A 19,596-nucleotide genomic window follows, 5' to 3' on the forward strand; every position below is an offset into this window, starting at 1 on the left:
ATGATATGAGAGAATTAACTTTGAAACAAATTTGCAAGTTTGAAATGTCATTCCTGCCATGCTCAGCAATGAGTGCCATACAGATGCACAATCACATCTGTTCCCAACATGGGAAGACAAAGACAAGCACAAGCATGTGTAGCCGGAGGTTGGCAGCACAGTTGATACAGGCGTACTTTCAATCTCATATGAGCCTTTATGTTATCATACATTAACGCAACTAAAGCTAACACATTTGATCAGGAAAATATTGAATAACCACTATCTACAATGTCCCATCAGTGATAGTAAGAATGCAATCCCAGGTTATGGGCAGCCTGTGCACCATTTTTAGGAAATGCTCAGCAAAGAGAGAAAGGTAGAGACCATGGGCTGTATGTACTCTAACTTTTCATAAGTGAAAACCTCCAACCCCCTTATAGGGAAGTGTAAAGATCAATCAAGAATTATAGTTTTTGCTTCCGAAATAAGGTTTTATAGCCAAACCCAAAAATAAGAACAGGACAGGGAAGATAAGTAGATTAGATTTTGCTCCCCAAACTTTATTTCTCGCATTCTCATGTATAGTTAAAGTTGGCATGAAATGTATATAATCATTTCTGAAACTTAAAATTACTTTCTCTGTTCACATGTAAAAGCACACCAGCTTTGGTCCCAGCAACAAATGTACTAAGACAAGAAAAGTGGGAGAGAAAAAAAAAGATTTAAAAGGCAGAAAATCACTAACTTTGAATCTGTTACAATATAATAAGAATTGATATGATGTATATGTATTCAGAATTGTATTTTTTAAGAAGGTTTATAATTCACAGCTGTGAATTTGGCGTTTATTTAAATGAAGAAGCAGGACCTGATTTTAACAAAGGAGAAATGTGATGAAGAGACGATCCAAAGTGTTTTCCTATCTATTACAGGTAGATATTTCCTATCTTCTGTTGGTTCATTCTTTTATTTTCGAAACATGTAAAAAGATATCAGAGATGGTGAAATTTTGGACTGCTGTTTACTTTCCCTATTATAAAATAAGTTATATTTTTATATGATGCAGACAGGTGGACATAGGTATAAAATGTAAAACAGAAATATTCTTTAGTACTGCTAAGGAATGGTAGATATATAGTAGTCCTCTTAAAAGCGCTTCAGAACTGATTCTGAATAATACAAGTCATATTTTTGAAACGCCAAACATTCCCCATGGGCAAATTCAATTTAATTAGTACAGAGTAATAATGCAGAGTAATATTTTAGTCCTGTCCATGGAGCAGATAATTAACTATCCAACCTAATCATCTTTACTAAAGATATCTAAGGAGACGGGTAAAAAGTGACCTCACGCTGCTTTGCAGAGAAGCAGGCGTGACTGATTGTGCTTTCCGCTATCTTGCATTGAGCCATATTTGTATATGTTGTTTTCATTTCATCTCCTTTCACACAATGTGCTTCGTGAAGTAAGATGGAAATATTTTCTTTCTAAATAGATGTAAATATATTATACTTCTCCTTACAAAAATTTGAAGTTGCTAACATAATGTCCAACAGCATGAAAGCAAAGGTGAAAATGAGGATTTGTTTTAGGTTTCAAACCTAAGACTTGTATTGTTTATAATAACTGCTATACAAGCCACCGAGAAATATGTAATCAATTGACTATGTGTTGGACCAACTGTGATTCATTTTATTTGTTATTGTATTCTTATTTTAATGTCTGTTCTGTATTTTTTTTTATTTATCTGTATTTATTTGTCTACTTTATTTATTTGTCTGTAGTCTCTCTGATGCACACACAAACACATACAATGTATTAGAAATTATCTTCATGTTATGCCATCAATTACACATTCAGTAATTAAAAAGCTAACGTACTGTATACATGATCAAATATGCATATTTCAATTTCCAGTATATATATATTTTAATTTTATAAGAGAAGCTATTCTTTCCTGGATGCAAAAGATTGGATTGGAACCAGGTTATCTGAGAGACCATCTCTTGCCGGTCACATCTACCCGACCTATCAGAGTGGGGAGGCAGGGAATGTTGCGGGTCCCATCCCCGAGGGAGATATACCTGGTGGGACCCAGAAGAAGGGCCTTCTCCATGGTGGCTCCCTCTCTCTGGAACATCATTCCGCCAGAGATTAGAATGGCCCCACTCTAATACTCTTCCAAAAGGCACTGAAGACCTGGTTCTGCCAGTGGGCCTGGGAAACCCAGAGTGGGATGGAGCCCATTAAATGGCTTGTGTGATCTGCTGTCACCAGGGCAGAGGGTGGGAGATGGCGGGTGATTTTGTAATATTTTACTATATTAATTTATTTGATTCTTTTTGTTAGTTTTTATTGTTTTAAATGTGGTTTTATATTCTGTAAGCTGCCTTGAGTCGCCATGGGCGAATAGGCGGCAATATAAATTCAATGAAAATTAGTTTACATTTGGATTAACTAATATTAATAAATATGTGAGCACCTTTTCTTTTTTTTTAAAAAATTTTTTTTTATTTTTTACACAAACACACATACAAACATATAATATATTTTTTCTGAACAGAGTATTTGGCCAGTTCACAAATTTAAACAGTTTTTAATCATTTCAACTAAATTTACAATTTCTATACTTCCTTTTTGCCATGATATTTACTCTCTTCTATTTTTTTTAAAAAAAATCAATATTACCCTTCATCCTCACCTCTAATCTTAACCAAATTCAATTTCTCCCTTCTATTCTATGTTGTACCCCTCAAATTTAAGATCTCACCTAATATGATTCCTAGTAACGAGCACCTTTTCATTGTACAAATTTCATGTAACCTTATATCGTTTAGAAAATCTTTAAAAATCTAATTGTTCTCTCAGGCTTTGGGGACAAGGTGATTATGTTTTGTCCTGTTATGCTCTGGTAGTTTATGGTGGATATTTTATTCCTGCAGTCGGTTGTGTTCTTTATTTGTTGGTTTTTTTAATTGGAAGCTACCCAAAGTTGCCTTAAGAGTTGGACAGCCTTAAAGTCTGACAAATAAATAAGTAAAAGGATACCCTGTGATGGGTTTGCAGATTAGAGTGAGTAGTTTTGTTTAAATTTGGATTTCACCTTAGGTACAAATTGACAAAAGGGTAGAGAAGAATGCTGTGGCTCATATGTCCATCTGTCTTCTGCTGTAGAAGACGTTGTTCCACACCAATGCTGACTGCCAGACTAGTTATCTTTTTACTGGCGGTCAGCAATGGTGGAGTTTCTTTTAGAATACAAAATGTTTTAAACCAGCCCTGATGTTGTTGTTGTTGTTGTTGTTGTTGTTGTTGTTGTTATTATTATTTATTTATTTATTTATTTATTTATTTATTTATTTATTTATTCAATTTATATACCACCCTTCTCCTATTGGACTCAGGGCGGTGCACAGCCAAGGATAAAAAACATACCAATACAAAATTTAAAATCAATTAGAAGAATTATACAGCTTTGGCCCACAATTTAAAACAATCCAATTAAAACCCAATTTACACTTAAAGAGCTAAAAAGAGCTAAAAAGGGGAGGGGGAGTTTCACGCCAGCCCTGCTTGATGGAAAAGAAAAGTTTTTAGGGCATGGCGAAAGGCCCAGAGATCTGGTATCCTTCGTATCTCCGGGGGCAAATCGTTCCAGAGGGCATTATTATAATAATATCCAAAAATATTATTTATTCATTTAATCCAATTTATGTGGCCATCCATCTCACCCAAAGAGACTCGAGCAGTGTGCAATAAAACCAATGGTTAAAACAGAATACGCAAACCACTTAAAATAACTGATGCCTTGTTTACTGGCAGAAAGGAACCATTTTTGATATGAGTTGTGCAAATACATCAAATGGATACTTTGTAAAAATAATAATAATATGAGTAAAAGACCCTTTCTTGGAACATTAAAGCAGTCATATCTTTTTGGAAGTCTTGGGATAGTGATTTCAGAGATGGTCCTGAGATGTCTATAAATACATATGCGCAGGCAACGCCTCTGACAGTGAAATGCCTGTACAAGCATATGTGCAGACAAACAAGCAACCTTGAAGTAGCCATGTTGAACCCTCCAAAGGACATGGCTGCTTCAAGAGTTTGAGGCAGGATGCCTTGTTTTTTGAAGCACCCTTTTCCGCTGCTTTCTCCAACCCTAATTTTTGGTTCTTCTGTGTTCTCCTCAAGTGTGTACAGCAAAACATACTATTGCATTAGTTTGAGAAATAATGACACGCCCAAAGCTAGACTATGACACTATGTCCTGAATCCATCCTTCCAACCTGATTATAAGTGCATTAGAGTTTTAGTACTCTGTTATAAGATCATTGTCTTCATTTGCAAAAGGATGCAAATAGTTTTGAAAACATCCATTCTGTGTTCATTATTATTTGTGCCTAAAGAAAGTAGAAAAGGCAAGAGGAGAAAACCTTTGCTGTTTGCATGGAAACATTTTCCTTTCCTTTAGCCAGTTGTTATTGAAGGAGGGAAATTTATCAAAGCCTGCAAAATGGCCTATTTAGTGTGATGAAAAATATAGGTACTTATTCACTTGGAATTGGTACCTTGAACTAAAAGTTGTTTTTTAAAAAAATATTGTTTAATGATTGCATCAACCATCTCCTCCTGGCCTAGGTGGACAGGCCTTTTCTAAAACCTACATCAAACTGCATCACATCGCACAATTCTATAAAACTTTGCCAGTCATTTTTAAATGAAATTATTGAACATGAAGGATAAGATCTCTTAAAAGCTCTAACACTGATATTCAAGCAGTTCAAGACTGGAGTAGACCAGTATAGTCCCTGTATACTGAATAGGTCTTCTTTACATTCCCAACTGGAAAAACTGTTGCCTCCCAGTCAGTTTCCTGGTGTTCTTCCCCTCCACCCTTGGAAGTTTGCCCAATGTAAGCAGTGGCAACAGCTTAAAACTGTAAAATCTAATTATTTTTTATGCATCTTTGAATTTCAGTTTGTTTATTAATATCTTAAATTGCATTTTGGTTTATTTATTAGAGTTGGTTTTAAAATTTAATTATGGCTGTTTTTGAAATATTTCATATTTTAAAACTACTTGAAACCTATCTGATATTTTTTAAAAAGAGGTTGGGTTGGAGGAACACATGGTCTGTGAGTTACCCATTCTTCCATTATAGTTTATACCACATGCCAATAGCCATTCTGGCTGAGAGTTCTGGGATTTGTTGTCCATCTGGAAAGCAGTTGGGATAAAGTCAACTATGTCATTTGCTAGTGGGAGTTCTTTAGGCATCAGCTTGCTGGATTTAGTGAATCCTATTTTGATGCTTGTGCTGTTATTAAAATACAGAATACCATTACTGTATTACAGTATTTCAATTTCAAGAAAACAGCCATGTTGATCTATGGCAGCCATGGTATTCTATGCATCTGATGAAATAAGTGGCTGCTCACAAAAGCCATGCTTTTAATACAGAAGTTGCTATCTGATTCCTTCTATTTATTACGGTATTAATAGGAAAAGAATGCAAGTGGCACTGAGTATTTGTAGTATTTTGAAATCTCAGATTTTTTTAATAGTTTTGAATAGTTGATATTTGGTTTTTCTCTAAGGGTTCATTTGCAGGTACCGTATATAAACACTCAGCCATGTCCATAGCAATTTACCCTGTCATATGTTTCAACTAAAGTGGAGGATTCCTTTGCAATGAATCACACAGCAGGAATAAATGTGAGTGCCAAGTTATACTTCCACAAACAACCAAAAGACAAAAAGCAGCAATTTAGTGTGGAAGGAGGTTCATTTGGGGCTGGCACCACAGTTAAACAGTCCCTGTTTTTAAAGTATGCTGATTACTATGAAAATACATACATAAATTAATTTGCTCCTAAAGTCTGTAAGAAATTGTATCATTGCTTCATGAACAAATTAGCTCTCTTGATTTATGAAGGAAACAGAAAGGTGGAACAGATGGATAATAACACAAACTTGCTAGCTAAGTAAAATTGTACTTATTTCGCTCTTAATAAATTACTCATTTAAAAAATCCCTGAAAAGATACATAAAGATAGTTGATGCTCTACTCCTGGACTCAAAATGTGACTCATCAGGATTAAATTCATATTTGAGAAAGAAGGTATAATCATCCATTCATTAGCCAAGGCGCTAAATCAAAACATGGATTTGAATAGCATAGCAAAGCATAGCATAGCATAGCATAGCATAGCATAGCATAGCATAGAATTCTTTATTGGCCAAGTGTGATTGGACACAAGGAATTTGTCTTTGGTGCATGCGCTCTCTGCGTACATAAAATAAACTCAAATTAAAGTGGAGCAGTCTTGTCATAGGTTCTTCAGTTTCTGTGAGGAAGTGGAGCTCCTCAGGGAAGATTGAAGCCACAGAAACTAGAAATCCTGCATGAACAACCTATTGCCGAAGGGGGCAATTAGGTATCACTGTTCAGGTTCTTATTTTCCTCCACACCTTCCCACTGTTTCTGTTTCTCATTTTTGCATTGCCAAATGGAAAAGACCATATCATTGGCAATTGCCAGGATGGTGTCTTATGTGATTGAAGAATGTGCAGCAGTGCACACACACACACAAGAACACACAGACCTTGGTGACGGTGATGATTAGCTCTCAATCTGAAACATCTACTATCTAGAGAGCCTGTTAACATGAGTAATAGAGCACAGAGTTTGACTTTCCAATTATTTGATGCACTGCTATCTAGCCAGCAGCCCTTAGGGGACAATCAATGATAGAATACACTTAAGGGAAAGCAGGGAGCAACACTGATTGAAAACAGACCTTCCCTCATTACAGAAATGGCCAGAGCAGACCATTCATTGCAAGAGTTTATTCTTGTCATCTGCTGGTGAAGGTGCGAGGCCTGGACTCAATTCTTCTAAGCCAACCCCATAGCTTATACAGCAGAAGCCCCATCTCATGGCTCTTTCAAAAAATAAAAGGTTACTTCTGTGACTGATTATGAAAGCGGTCTCCATGATTTATGACATCTCTGTCAAGACCGAGAGAGGGAAGCTAGTTTGTATAATTAACCAGGAAAATGAACAAACAAGAAGGATATGAAACTGTTATTATCATTTGTAGTAATGATAGCATGGAAATCAGTGAATGTACATGAAATAAGAATATATTAGACCATCTTAGCATGGTCAAATATTAATCTGGGATACATAAATGGACATTGTGGCACCTCTTGATCATCTTCCAAAGGTGTTTTTTCAAGAGGCAACTGGACTTCCTTGTTTTTCCTTGAAGACGTTTCACTTCTCATCCAAGAAGTTTCTTCAGATCTTCAACTCTTCGAACGTCTTCAAAGAAAAACAAAGTCCAGTTGCCTCTTGAAAAAGCACATTTGGGACAACCATGACCTGGATGACTGAGAATCTCCATAATATCTTGATCATCCCCTTTTTCCTTTTCCCTGCTAATATGATAAAATATGCCAAGACAACTTTCCTTCATATTGAAAGGCTGCCAAACTAAAGATGTCTGAAATAACCTAGTCAGAGTTGGCAACTGGAATAAGTATGATATGTCCCTGTTGAAGTCCATATATTAGTGGAGCCAGTGGTGGGTTTCAAAAATTTTTACAACCGGTTCTGTGGGTGTGGCTTGATGGGCGTGGCATGGCTTGGTGGGCATGGCAGGGGAAGGATACTGTAAAATCTCCATTCCCACCCCACTCCAGGGGAAGGATCTTGTAAAATCTCCATTCCCCCCCCCCCAATCCAGGGGAAGGTTACTGCAAAATCCCCATTTTCTCCCGATCAGCTGGGACTTGGGAGGCAGAGAATAGATGGGGGCAGGGCCAGTCAGAATTTTTACTACCGGTTCTCCGAACTACTCAAAATTTCCGCTACTGGTTCTCCAGAACTGGTCAGAAACTGCTGAAACCCACCTCCGAGTGGAGCCCTTGGGGCTAAATGCAATACAGTGAAATGTATGTTAGTATGTTTTAGGTTGATAGAAACTGTTTTGCTGAGCTGGAGCTCAAAAATATTATCAGTTATACCTGAATAAAGATTGCACATCTTGTGGTTCTTCCACTGCTTTGGAGGTAGGTCCCCACTTTCCTCAAAATATTTTTTTTTAATCTTTGTTAACATGAAGAAGGGGGAAACATAGTAATGTATTTAATTAATTTGTAATTAGATCCCACTCTCACTAAATTAATTTGCCATTATATACTGGCCCAAATCATTTTTATAGTGTTGTCTTGAACAAGCTACTCCAAAGCTAAATGTGGCCCTTCACTCTACACCCCCATCCCATATTGCAGGGGTCCCCAAACTTGGTCCATGGCTTGTTAGGAGCCATGCTGCACATCTGGGGGTAAGCAGCATGTGAGCAAACGAAACGAAATCATCCCCTCCCTTTTGTTCATGGAAAAATTATCTCCCATGAAACTGGTCCCTGGTGCCAAAAAGGTTTGAGACCGCTGCCATGTTGCATGCTCCAGCTTTAAAAAAAACTAAGCCAGCCTTAAGGCATTAATTAGTACTTAATAGCCATGCTAAGAATTTTTTTTTTAGGCATTCAGGAAAAAGAAAAGAACTGGAAGATGAAATACATGCTAAATTTCAGTTTGAGAAGCAGACAACAGAGACTCATCCCCAACAGCCTGCGCCTGCCTTCAACAGAGAAGGGACACAGGGCAGAAAGCATCCTGCTGCCAAGAAGGCTCCGCACCCATTTGCACTACTCAGGTGACTCTGAGGACACAGATAAACCTCCCAATGGCCTCAATGATTCTCTAAAGGATGCAAATGTCCAGCTGTCTGCAAGGAATATAAATCCTTCCATTCCCCACCATCCAGTCAGAGCTGAAGAAGCTTCTTGGATGAGAAGAGAAATGTCTTCAAAGAAAAAAACAAAGTCCAGTTGCCTCCTGAAAAAGCACCTTTGGAATACATGCTATTTCTCCCTATCCCCTAAACTCCCAAAGTTAACAGGAAGTCTGAAGTGGCCTTAATACTTTGTTCAGCCAGCTGGGGTTGCAGCGCTACATAAGCCAGTCAACGGCTGAAAGGGATCAATCCAACAGCAAAAATGCACATTTGAGGCATAACTGCACAGTGGCCAATCTTTAAATTCTACAGAAAATCTTGGTGAGCAGATGTTTGTTGGAAAGCAGTAGGCATGTCAAGATCAGCATTGGATTGAGCTTGACTGGTGATCAGGTTGATCAGGCAAATTCTGTATATGTTTTGGGGATTGATTCATTAAGACTATTAGGATCTATGCAGATATAGGCATCTCTACATCTGTTCTGAGATGCTGCCTGAGCATGTTGTCCTAACTGGCAAACGTGGCACTCATTACAAGGAAGATAATAGTTCTCGATTTTGCTGTCATGTTTCAGCAGGGAAGGATCTGACTTCAGGACCCTGTGTGGCTTCTTGAGGCTGGCTTGTCTGCCTCACCTTTCAAATCCCATATGGGCATCTCCTAAATCTGTAACAGGGAGAAAAGTATCAAATATCCTGATAATAAGAGCAACTCAGCAGTGGAACCAATTTCACAGATGGATTGAATTTCCCTTCACTGGATGCATTCAAGCAGGCTAGACAAGCATCTGACTGGAATGCTTTAACTTAGATTCCAGCACAGAGCAGGGAATTGGACTCAGTGAATGGCCTCTTCCAACTCTGTGTCAAGCTGACACTCTTGACTGTGATGTGAAATAAAGAAATACATAAGAAGATACCACAGTGCAAATAGCTCTAGTCTGCATCGTGCAGTGTAGAATAAGCACTAATATACCTCCTTCCTCAGAATAAACAATGGAGTTTGCTACTCCCATATTCATCTCATTCAAAGCCTAAACAGAAGATGGTGTCAAAAAACTTAGAAAAAGAGGGTGGGTTTGGCTCGGGACTCAGGACACAAAGTGATAATAGAGAGTATTAACTGAGATTTATTGTATTTATTGTTTATTTATTTATTGGTTCAATTTATATGCCGCCCTTCTCCGGAGACTCAGGGTGGCTTACAATGCATTAAGCAATAGCCTTCATACTTTTGTATATACCTGCTTAGTAGGGCTTTCGCCCCCCCCAAGCGATGTTCTTTTTTATACAAAGTCAGCTTATTGCCCCCACAATCCAGGTCCTCATTTTACCTACCTCAAAAGGATGGAAGGCTGAGTCAACCTTGAGCCTGGTGGGATTTGAACTTGCAGTAATTGCAGGCAGCTGGCAGCTAAGTGCTATTTAACAGCACTTTAGTCTGCTGCGCCACCAAGGCTGAGCAGACTAAAGAGATGTTGTATTAGTGGCCAGAAGGTATGCCCTTCTGGCCACTAAACATCCTTACACTCTCAAACCCACCTCTGATCATACCTGATGCACAACCGATCAGTTGACCTCAGCATCCAGGTAACAGGTGGCCTGTTTTACCCATTTGAAGCTGTCCTTAGGGAGCAGCAGAATAACAAGGAGAATATTGCTATTGTGCATTGCAGCCAATGACAAACATGTTTCACTCATGGATTGGGAGGAAATGGAGTCACAGGGCCAAAGAGGGAAATTGATTGTGTCATATTGAGTGCAAGCGAAGACAGGACCAATGCTTTATGTGTGATTTAATTGTGGATGACAGTGAAATATAATGTTAAAATTAATAGCTACTTCACTTCCCAGTACTGTATCTTATTTGCCCAAGACATTGAAAGAAACAATTAGCAGACAACATGGGCCTAAAATATATATGATATCTGAAATCCTGCATACGTTATATGCTATTATCAGGATACTCTGCCTCTCAAAGACATAATTCTGCTAGCTAATAAAAATATTAGTTTTGCATATCTGAATTCACCAGAGTGCGCTTAAAATGAGACTAGATTTCGCATCCCTTGGTTCTATGTGTAATTGTTTGTTTGTATAGCACTTATTTGTTTCTGCAACATACTTGATAACAGGAAAGTAAAACACATTCAACAAAAAAGCAACAGCAAATGAAGAAATCAGGGTCCTGAAAATCTCTTCTAGAAATATTTATTTATATCTTGACTTGACTCTTAGGGGTGAAGGCTTTGGATACAAAAGAATCTACTCTTGTAATTTGATACTGATAAGATTCTGACTGTTTCACATCTGCAAGGTTGCTATATAGTATGTCTGCTATACCTCATACCTCTATGGAAAAAAATACTACATCAAAACTGATATGACCCAGCACTGCACAAATCAAATAAACTTTGGGTATCCACCATCACAGTGAAGTTGTCACCATATCTCTAGAGGCACATCATGTGCAGCTCAAAATATATTTCAAAAGACTTCTGCAAAAAGATAACTGATGCATATCAATCTGGAAAAGATTATGAAACTATTTTTGTAGCTTTAGGAGTCCAGTAATCCATAGTCAGCGATATACTTTCAAAATGATTTGAAGTAATAGCGAACCTTCCCAAGAGAGGGAAGGGAGAGTCTTGTCAAAATCACTGTACCAGTGCTACACTAAATTATTTAAGAAGTCACCAAAACACAAACAAACTATTTTTTAAAAATCTCCCAATAATATCCTTGCCTCAGGTAATGTTTTTGTTCATTGTCCATAACTCCAGTATTAGAAAAATGCACTGTTAAAATGGCACCCATGGAAGAATAGTAAGGTGAAAGCTACGGTATTGCTCATTAAGAAAGACACGGCTGGTCATTGAAAATTAGTGAAAAATCACATGGAACTCCTGAACAGCTTGCCTTTAGATTCTTTCTCTGATGTTTCCATTTTCTGCCCTTCTGTAATTTCTTTTCAGCACTTAATTCCAGGCATATAATGATTTGTACCTGTGTTACAAGAAGTTCATAGTGAGAATTTTGAGTGTTAAGAATACTGCCTGTAAGTCATTTGACTTATGTAACACTTAGATGAGAGAAGTGATAGGGTTAGTAGATTGAGTTTGATTAACTATAGTTGTCCCTACACTCAGAGTCATGTAATATAAAGACACCTTGCCTTAAGTTGCTCCTTTAAGAAGCCCAATACTCCATTAGTAAATGCACAATATCTAAAGTCAGCCAGAAAACATTCTTTGTTGCCATCAGCCAGATCGACAATGAGCTTTAAAACTGACAGAAAATTGAATCAGGACTCATTTCTATACTTTGAATTCGGCCTCTTTCCCAAGGGAACCTTTATGAGAAAAGTTTGGTAAACATTACTTTGGAACAGCTCAGCTCCATTGATTAAGATAGTTCGTGTTGACAGAAAATCTCCTTTTTGTTGTGCACCTATTAAGAGTGCACTAATGCTCTTTTAGGCTGCAGCTTGGAAGCTATAGCTTCCTCTGTTCAGTACTTTGCGCTATATTTGTGACTTGCAAAATGCAAGGGCTATGAATGTTATATGACATGAATATAAGTTTGATGACAGACCCTATTTATTTATTGGGATTTCTGAGCTGCTCCTGTTAAACAGCATGCAGTTATCAAAATCTTTAAATTAAAACAGCAGGCGTTTCACCCATATAACCTCAGAAACAGTACCATTGCTATCCACGGACCAGACTAAATCTGGATCTAACCCAAATATTCTCTAAAATAGCTAGAGGGTTTTTACAGTCTTGTGAAATCATAACAAGGAAGGATGGTAGATGTAAGAGCAAGCTGATCTCAATTGTGGGCTTTTTGCTGATGAAATCCCCTGATGGGCGCTGTCACTGAAGAAACCCCAGGCAGGACTTTCAAGGGAGCAACCAGCACCTTAAATCGTAAGATTACTGGCAACCAGGGCAACTCCTAGAAGAAAGATGTTACATGGGCAAGCTGTACCAATTTAATGTCTGAGTAGTCTTCCATCACAGTACCATGTAGAGTGAGTGGCAACAGGTCTGCTGTGAGTTGATAAGCCACAAGTGAAATTCATAGTCCTGCCACATCCAGGAAAGGACACAATTAGATGTAATTTTGCAAATTTTATCTTGGCCATAGCCTTCACCTGCCATTCAAGTAGAAGCTGTGAGTTCAGGGCAACACTGAAAGTGTTTTTTTTTTTAATAAATGTTATCCATTTTCTTCTACAATATTAGCCCTTATAATTACAGCTTGTAATAGATGAATTTTTCATACAAACAGGAGGTTCTGTATCAAATGAGAATCAAATTACATGTAGAACTAAATGCATCTTTGTGGTCATAATGTGCAAAAATGCAAAATGCATCAGCTACTGTATGGGCTGATTAATGGAATGGGAGTGGGCATGGCAATGGGGGTGGAATTAGTCTTTTCTTCCTGGGCTGTGGTCCAGAAGGTTTTAGAAAAAGAGCTGGTGTTTACTTTGGTGCCTGTGAATTCTTCCTCTTCGTCTTCAAAACAATGACTAATTTCAAAGATTTTGTTCAGGAGTCCACCAAGGAAAGGAGATTCAGTTCCTTTGCACACATCTCTGTTTTATTCCCATGATATGAGCAATGCTCCTCCACCCCAACCGCTATAGTATGCCTTTAAAATCAACATGCAGCTTAAATGTACAGTACCTTATTTAACCTGAGTGTAGTTTTACCTGGATGCCACATTACCAAGAAGCTTTTGATTACTTGGCAAAAGTACACCATTCTGGTCAACCTGAGGGTTGCTGTATTGTTTAAGTGCCATTGAGCAACAATGAAAGGAATGAATAGAAGAGTAAACAGAAGCAATAACAATGAAGACTGTAAACACTGGCACAAAAGATGCCTCTCCTTTCTCAGTATGTGCTTGAATTATTTTTAATTATTTTGAATGCATTTTCAGCGCAACGACTGAAAAGGGCTGCTATGATACTGTACCCTATGCTTCTTTTATGTGCGACAAGCTGAAATTCAGTTCTTGGATCTCTTTGCTATTTTATCAGTAGAAGGGGCTGGTTTGATTAATTACATATAATAGTCCTTCCTTGTGATAGTGGCAACTGGTTTCTGGCCTCGACTTTAATTTAGTGCACAAATCTTTTCCATATATGTATGTGTGCATATGTATGTATGTATGTATGTATGTAAGTTTATACAGACACCCATTCCCCAATGACTCTTTTAGAGCCGTGGTGACGCAGTGGTTAAAATGCAGTATTGCAGGCTAACTCTGCCCATGTAACACCTCTCCTGCGTGAGCTGCACTGGTTCCCGGTGGTCTTCCGAGTGCGCTTCAAGGTTCTGGTTATCACCTTTAAAGCGCTCCATGGCTTAGGACCTGTTTATCTACAGGACAGCCTGCTACCACCAATAGCCTCCCACCGGCCAGTACACTCCCATAGAGAGGGGCTCCTTCGGGTGCCGTCGGCCAAACAATGTCGACTGGCGGCCCCTAGGGGGAGAGCCTTCTCTGTGGGGGCACCTACGATCTGGAACGAGCTCCCCCCAGAGATATGGAGGATCCCGGATCTACGCACCTTCCGTCGCGCGCTTAAGACTTTTTTATTTCATCAAGCTGGCCTGGCCTAAATCTTCTCCCCTTTTTAAATGTAAATTTTAATTTGTTTTAAATTATGGGGTATTTTAAATTCAGCCAAATTATTTAATTCATTTTTAATTTATTTTACATTTTTGTATTTATGTGTTTTATCTTGTGGCTGTTCACCGCCCTGAGTCCTTCGGGAGAAGGGTGGTATAGAAATTTAATAAAATAAATAAATAAATTGCCAGGAGTATGATCCTGACTGGCTCAAGATTGATTCAGCCTTCCATCCTTCCAAGGTGGGTAAAATGAGGACCCAGATTGTTGGGGGCAATAGGCTCACTCTGTAAACCACTTAGAGAGGGATGTAAAGTACTATGAAGTGGTATATAAGTCTAAGTGCTATTGCTATTGCTATTACCCCCCTCACAAGTCCTCTATCGTGTCAGAAATTGCCTGGTGGGAACCAGGCATAATTTGGACATACAGCCAGGGTGACTGAGAACAGCCAAATGACCAGCTCAGGCCTTCCAAGAGCATTTGGCTTCAAAACCCCCAACTGCCATGTGCAAAACAATTCAGGTAAGGGAGCTTTAAGCATACTTACTAGGTGATAAGAAGACGGAAAATAATGGAATTTACCACTGAGTAAATGGGATAGTTGGGTATAGTGTTTAAGGCATTATGCTAGAATCCGGGAGGGTGAGTTCTAATTGTCTCTTAGGTACAAAGCCAATTGGATAATCTTGGTTAAGTCATTCCCTATCGGTCCTTGGAAGAAGGCAAGGGCAAATCACTTCCAAAATTGTGCCAAGAAAACTGCAGGGAGTCCAAGGAATCACCAGGAGTCAAAAAGTGATTTGAAGGCATCCCCTCCCCCCCCCAAAAAAGGAGGGAGCAAGGATGGTAGTCTAACATTCAGATTTACTTGATGTAGAATACTATAATTGAAATAGGATTGTAAATAGCATTCTTTTAAAAAAGAGAGAGAAGGTGATGAGGGAGCCAATCCTAAGTCCTCCCATTGAAGGAAAATCTGCCTGCTCTAGAGTAAAGCAGTATCCTGAATGGTTCTGCATCTTGTCGGCTGTTTGGCCACAATCTCCATTTTTTGTGTGATTCCAAGATACTAGCTCTCTTGGCAGAACTTTATCTATATCTCCAAAATAGGATAAGAGCTTTAGAATGAATGGAGTTCTTTGTTAACCGTCTACAAGAACCCAAAAAAATCACAGTAGAACCAGTAAAGCAATAACAATAGCAACAAAATAATAAGGCATGGGAATGCTGACAATAAACAGTAGAACCAAGGTAAAAGAATAATTGTTTTATAATAGGGACTACAAGGTCATAAAAAGGGAGGGTTTTTTCGTACACAATAATCTGGATTTTGCAATATTTAAAAGATTATATTTTTCTTGATGGACAGTTAAGTACTGTAGTGAAAATTGAATCTGAGTGGCCCTTGACTAAATAGTTATAAAATCAGCATAAACAGTCTTATAAAAAGCACTATTTATTGATAGATCATGTTGATGTACTTGGCAAACCCTAACATTTGCCATCTGCCAATTGTGAATTTTGCTGGAGCCAATATTGTTGCGTCGGCACGTTGCCCTGAAAACGGAGCTGCCTCGTCCTAATTGGTCACATTATTCCTTTTGTTTCTGCAGTTCCTGATTGGTTAGAGCAATTCTGACAGCAGCTATGTAAGAGCTGTCAGGCATTTTCTTTTGTTGTTGTTGTTACTGGGTTACGTTCGTTACTCAATAAATGAGGTTCTCTGCCGCCCGTGTTGCCTCAGTAATTACCACCCTCGCTAATTTAATACTGGCGACGAGGATGGGATATTGAGGCGCATGGTTATTGGAGTCCTGAGGAAGGGGCCGATTCGTTGAGGGAGCTTGCTGGAAAGTGAATTTTAACAAACAACAGTTTAAGAGCACTATACAAATGGCTCCGCCCATGTTTGCCCCGTTTAACACCGCCGCCGAAACCTGGGATGCCTACGAAGAGAAGTTTGAATGTTTTTTGGAGGCAAATGACTATACTGATTTGTCTAGCAGCCGTAAACGGGCACATTTCTTAAACGCTTGTGGCCCTGAGATCTTTGCGACAGCCCGAGCTTTAGTAGCACCCCAGCCAGTCCACACAATTCCTTGGGATGTCCTGAAGGAAAAGTTAAGAGGCCACTATTCTCTGGTTCCGTCCCGCATAGCCCGCCGTTTCAAATTAAGGCAGATACTACAAGAGGAGGGAGAACCAATTAACCGATATGTGGCTCGCCTCAGGACTGCTGCTCTTGACTGCAAATTCAGGGAGTTAGAGGATGCCTTGCTGGAACAATTAGTTTGTGGGGTGCGTGATATCGATTTTAAAAAAAGGCTCTTGGCAAAGAAGAGCTTAGACCTCCAAACAGCTGTGGAAGAAGCCCAGGCAGTGGAGATGTCTGATAAATCTATCACGGACATACACCGGTTTCAAACCGAAATGAGTCAGCCTGCAGCCGTTCATTTCCAGGAAGTAAATTCTGATGAGGCCACAGATGATGAGGCAGATGTCAGCCGCCTCCGGGCATCTGCCCCCCGTCCAAAGGGACTGACCAGAAAAAAGAATCCACCGGCATTGTGCCTCAGTTGTGGAGATGATCACCCCTGCTCCACTTGTCGTTTCCGCACGGCCACCTGCCGCCATTGTGGGAAGCAAGGATATATCGCATGGGTCTGCCGCTCGGGAAATCAGTCTACTACTGGCCGAAAGTATAACCGTGCTGTTGGCGGATCAACTCCAATTAACAAAGATTGTTTTGCCATTACCCGCAGCCGCCGGGTCACTGAAGTGACTGCACATCCCAGAAGTCCAGCCCAATCCGCCAAGCTCCTTATGAATGTCAAAATTGAAGGTGCAACCTGCCAGATGGAGGTGGACACCGGATCATTTAAGTCGATCATTTCCTGGTCCACCATGAAGAAACTGCTGCCCAACCTGCGGAAAAGCAGCCTACGGCCCTGCCCCATTCATTTTAGAGATTATCAGGGGAATCACATTCCCATTGTTGGGCATGGCTGATTTTTAGTAGAGAAGGATGGGTTCACTGGCCACCTTCCCTTGATAGTCATAGACGGAGCCCTCCCCAGTCTTTTAGGGTTGGATTGGTTTGGCTCTCTGGGGTTGGGTATTACTGGGATCCACTCCACAGCCATGGCAGATATTGACGCACTATACACTGAGTTTGCTGATGTGTTCAACAAATCCCTGGGTAAATATGTTGAGTCCCTGATCTCCCTAAATCTAGACCCTCAGGTAGCCCCTATTAGGCTCAAGCCCCGGGGTGTCCCATTTGCCTTGTGCCCAAAGGTGGACGCAGAATTAGACAAGTTTATTAGCCAAGGGGTGTTAGAACCTACTGACCACTCCTGATGGGAGACCCCAATAGTAATTCCTATAAAACCAGATGGCTCGATTCGTATCTGTGGCGATTTTAAATGTACACTAAATAAGGCGTTACAAGCCCATCCCTACCCTGTACCAGTAATTCAGCATTTGCTCCATTCCCTAGGGCCGGGTTCAATTTTTGCTAAGCTGGATTTAGCCCAGGCTTACCAGCAGCTCCTGGTGGATGATGCATCGGCGGAGGCTCAAACAATTGTGACACACCGGGGAGCCTTTAAATGCTGACGTCTACAGTTTGGCATTAGCATAGCCCCAGGTCTTTTCCAAAATTTAATGGAGCGTTTATTACATGGCCTGCCTGGAGTCATCCCCTATTTCGATGATGTGCTCATCTCCGCTTCTTGCCGGAATGAGCTCATTGATCGTGTTTGGTCTGTCTTATTACATTTTAGGAAGTCTGGTCTTAAATTAAAGAAAACTAAATGTGCAATTGGTGTCCCCAGGGTGGAATTCCTAGGCTACCTGGTGGATGCCTCTGGAATTCACCCTACTCCTTCCAAGGTGGCCACTATTAAACTTGCTTCTATGCCCACCTGTAAATCTGATTTACAGGCTTTCCTGGGCCTTTTAAATTTCTATAGTGTATTCTTGCCACATAAGGCTACGGTGGCTGAGCCTCTTCACAGATTGCTGGATAAATCCGCACCTTGGTCCTGGGGGGCTAAGGAATCCCGTTCTTTCCAGGCTGTGAAAGACTTGCTCACCTCTTCAGCTGTCCTAGTGCAGTATAATCCAGACCTTCCCCTTGTCCTGACAGCTGATGCGTCCCTGTTCGGCATAGGGGCTGAATTGAGCTATAGGCTCCCAAATGGGTTGGAACCTCTGATTGAGTTCTACTCGAGGACGTTGTCCTCTACGGAACGCAATTACAACCAGTTGGACCGGGAGGCATTAGCGGCTGTGGCCTCAATCAAACGTTTCCATGATTATGTGTATGGTCAACCGTTTGAGTTGGTGATGGACCATCAGCCACTATTGGGTCTGTTGGCTGGGGACTGGCAAACTCCTCTAATTCTGTCACCCCGGATGTCCCATTGGGCGGTCTTTTTAGCAGCCTATTCGTATACCTTAGTTTACTGCCCCAGGAAATTGATACCGCACGCAGACGCTCTCAGCCGTTGCCCTTTGCCCATCTCTATCCTCGATCCCGCCCCAGCCCCCACCGTTCTCTTAATAGATGAGCTTAACCCCTTCTTAATAGCTACAGACATCGCCGTTCATTCGCGGAAGGACCCCCTGTTCGCCCAAGTCATTGACTGTGTGACAAGAGGATGGCCTGTAGGGAAGGTGACTGAGCCTTATGTATCCTTTCGGATTCGGCAGCATGAATTGTCAGTCCAACGTGGTTGTTTGCTCTGGGGGAGTAGGGTGGTGATTCCCACCAAATTGCGACCCTCGGTTCTCAAGATGTTGCACGAAAGCCATCCTGGTATTATACGAATGAAGGGGTTGAGCCGGAGTTATGTCTGATGGCCGGGGATTGATAAGGACGTCACCAGTTTGGTCACGGAATGTCAAAAGTGTTAGCTATCCAGAGCTTCCACCCCAGCCTCTCCTCCAAGGGAATGGGAAGTTCCCAGGGCCCCATGGTCAAGGATTCATATAGATTTTGCGGGCCCTTATTTGGGCCACACTTTCCTTATAGAAGTGGATGCCTACTCTAGGTGGGTGGAACTGGAAACGATGCCTTCCACCACATCGGAGGCCATTATCAGGGTATTGTGCAGGTTGTTCTCCACACACGGCCTTCTGACATCCTGGT

The 19,596-nt window shown here is 40.3% G+C and overlaps 1 long non-coding RNA gene across 1 annotated transcript in view; it reads left to right on the forward strand.

The window, feature by feature from the left end:
• Positions 1-9,919, forward strand: part of LOC132710003 (uncharacterized) — a 16,578-nt gene extending 6,659 nt beyond the window's left edge. Inside the window, exons 3-4 of the long non-coding RNA XR_015732612.1 lie at positions 813-914; positions 8,538-9,919. This is a non-coding gene — a long non-coding RNA (uncharacterized LOC132710003). The remainder of the gene's footprint in view (positions 1-812; positions 915-8,537) is intronic.
• Positions 9,920-19,596: the final 9,677 nt, after the last annotated feature.

The sequence above is a fragment of the Pantherophis guttatus genome, chromosome 2 (genome assembly GCF_059756535.1).
Source record: "Pantherophis guttatus breed Tessera chromosome 2, ASM5975653v1, whole genome shotgun sequence".
In the NCBI taxonomy this organism is placed as follows: domain Eukaryota; kingdom Metazoa; phylum Chordata; class Lepidosauria; order Squamata; family Colubridae; genus Pantherophis; species Pantherophis guttatus.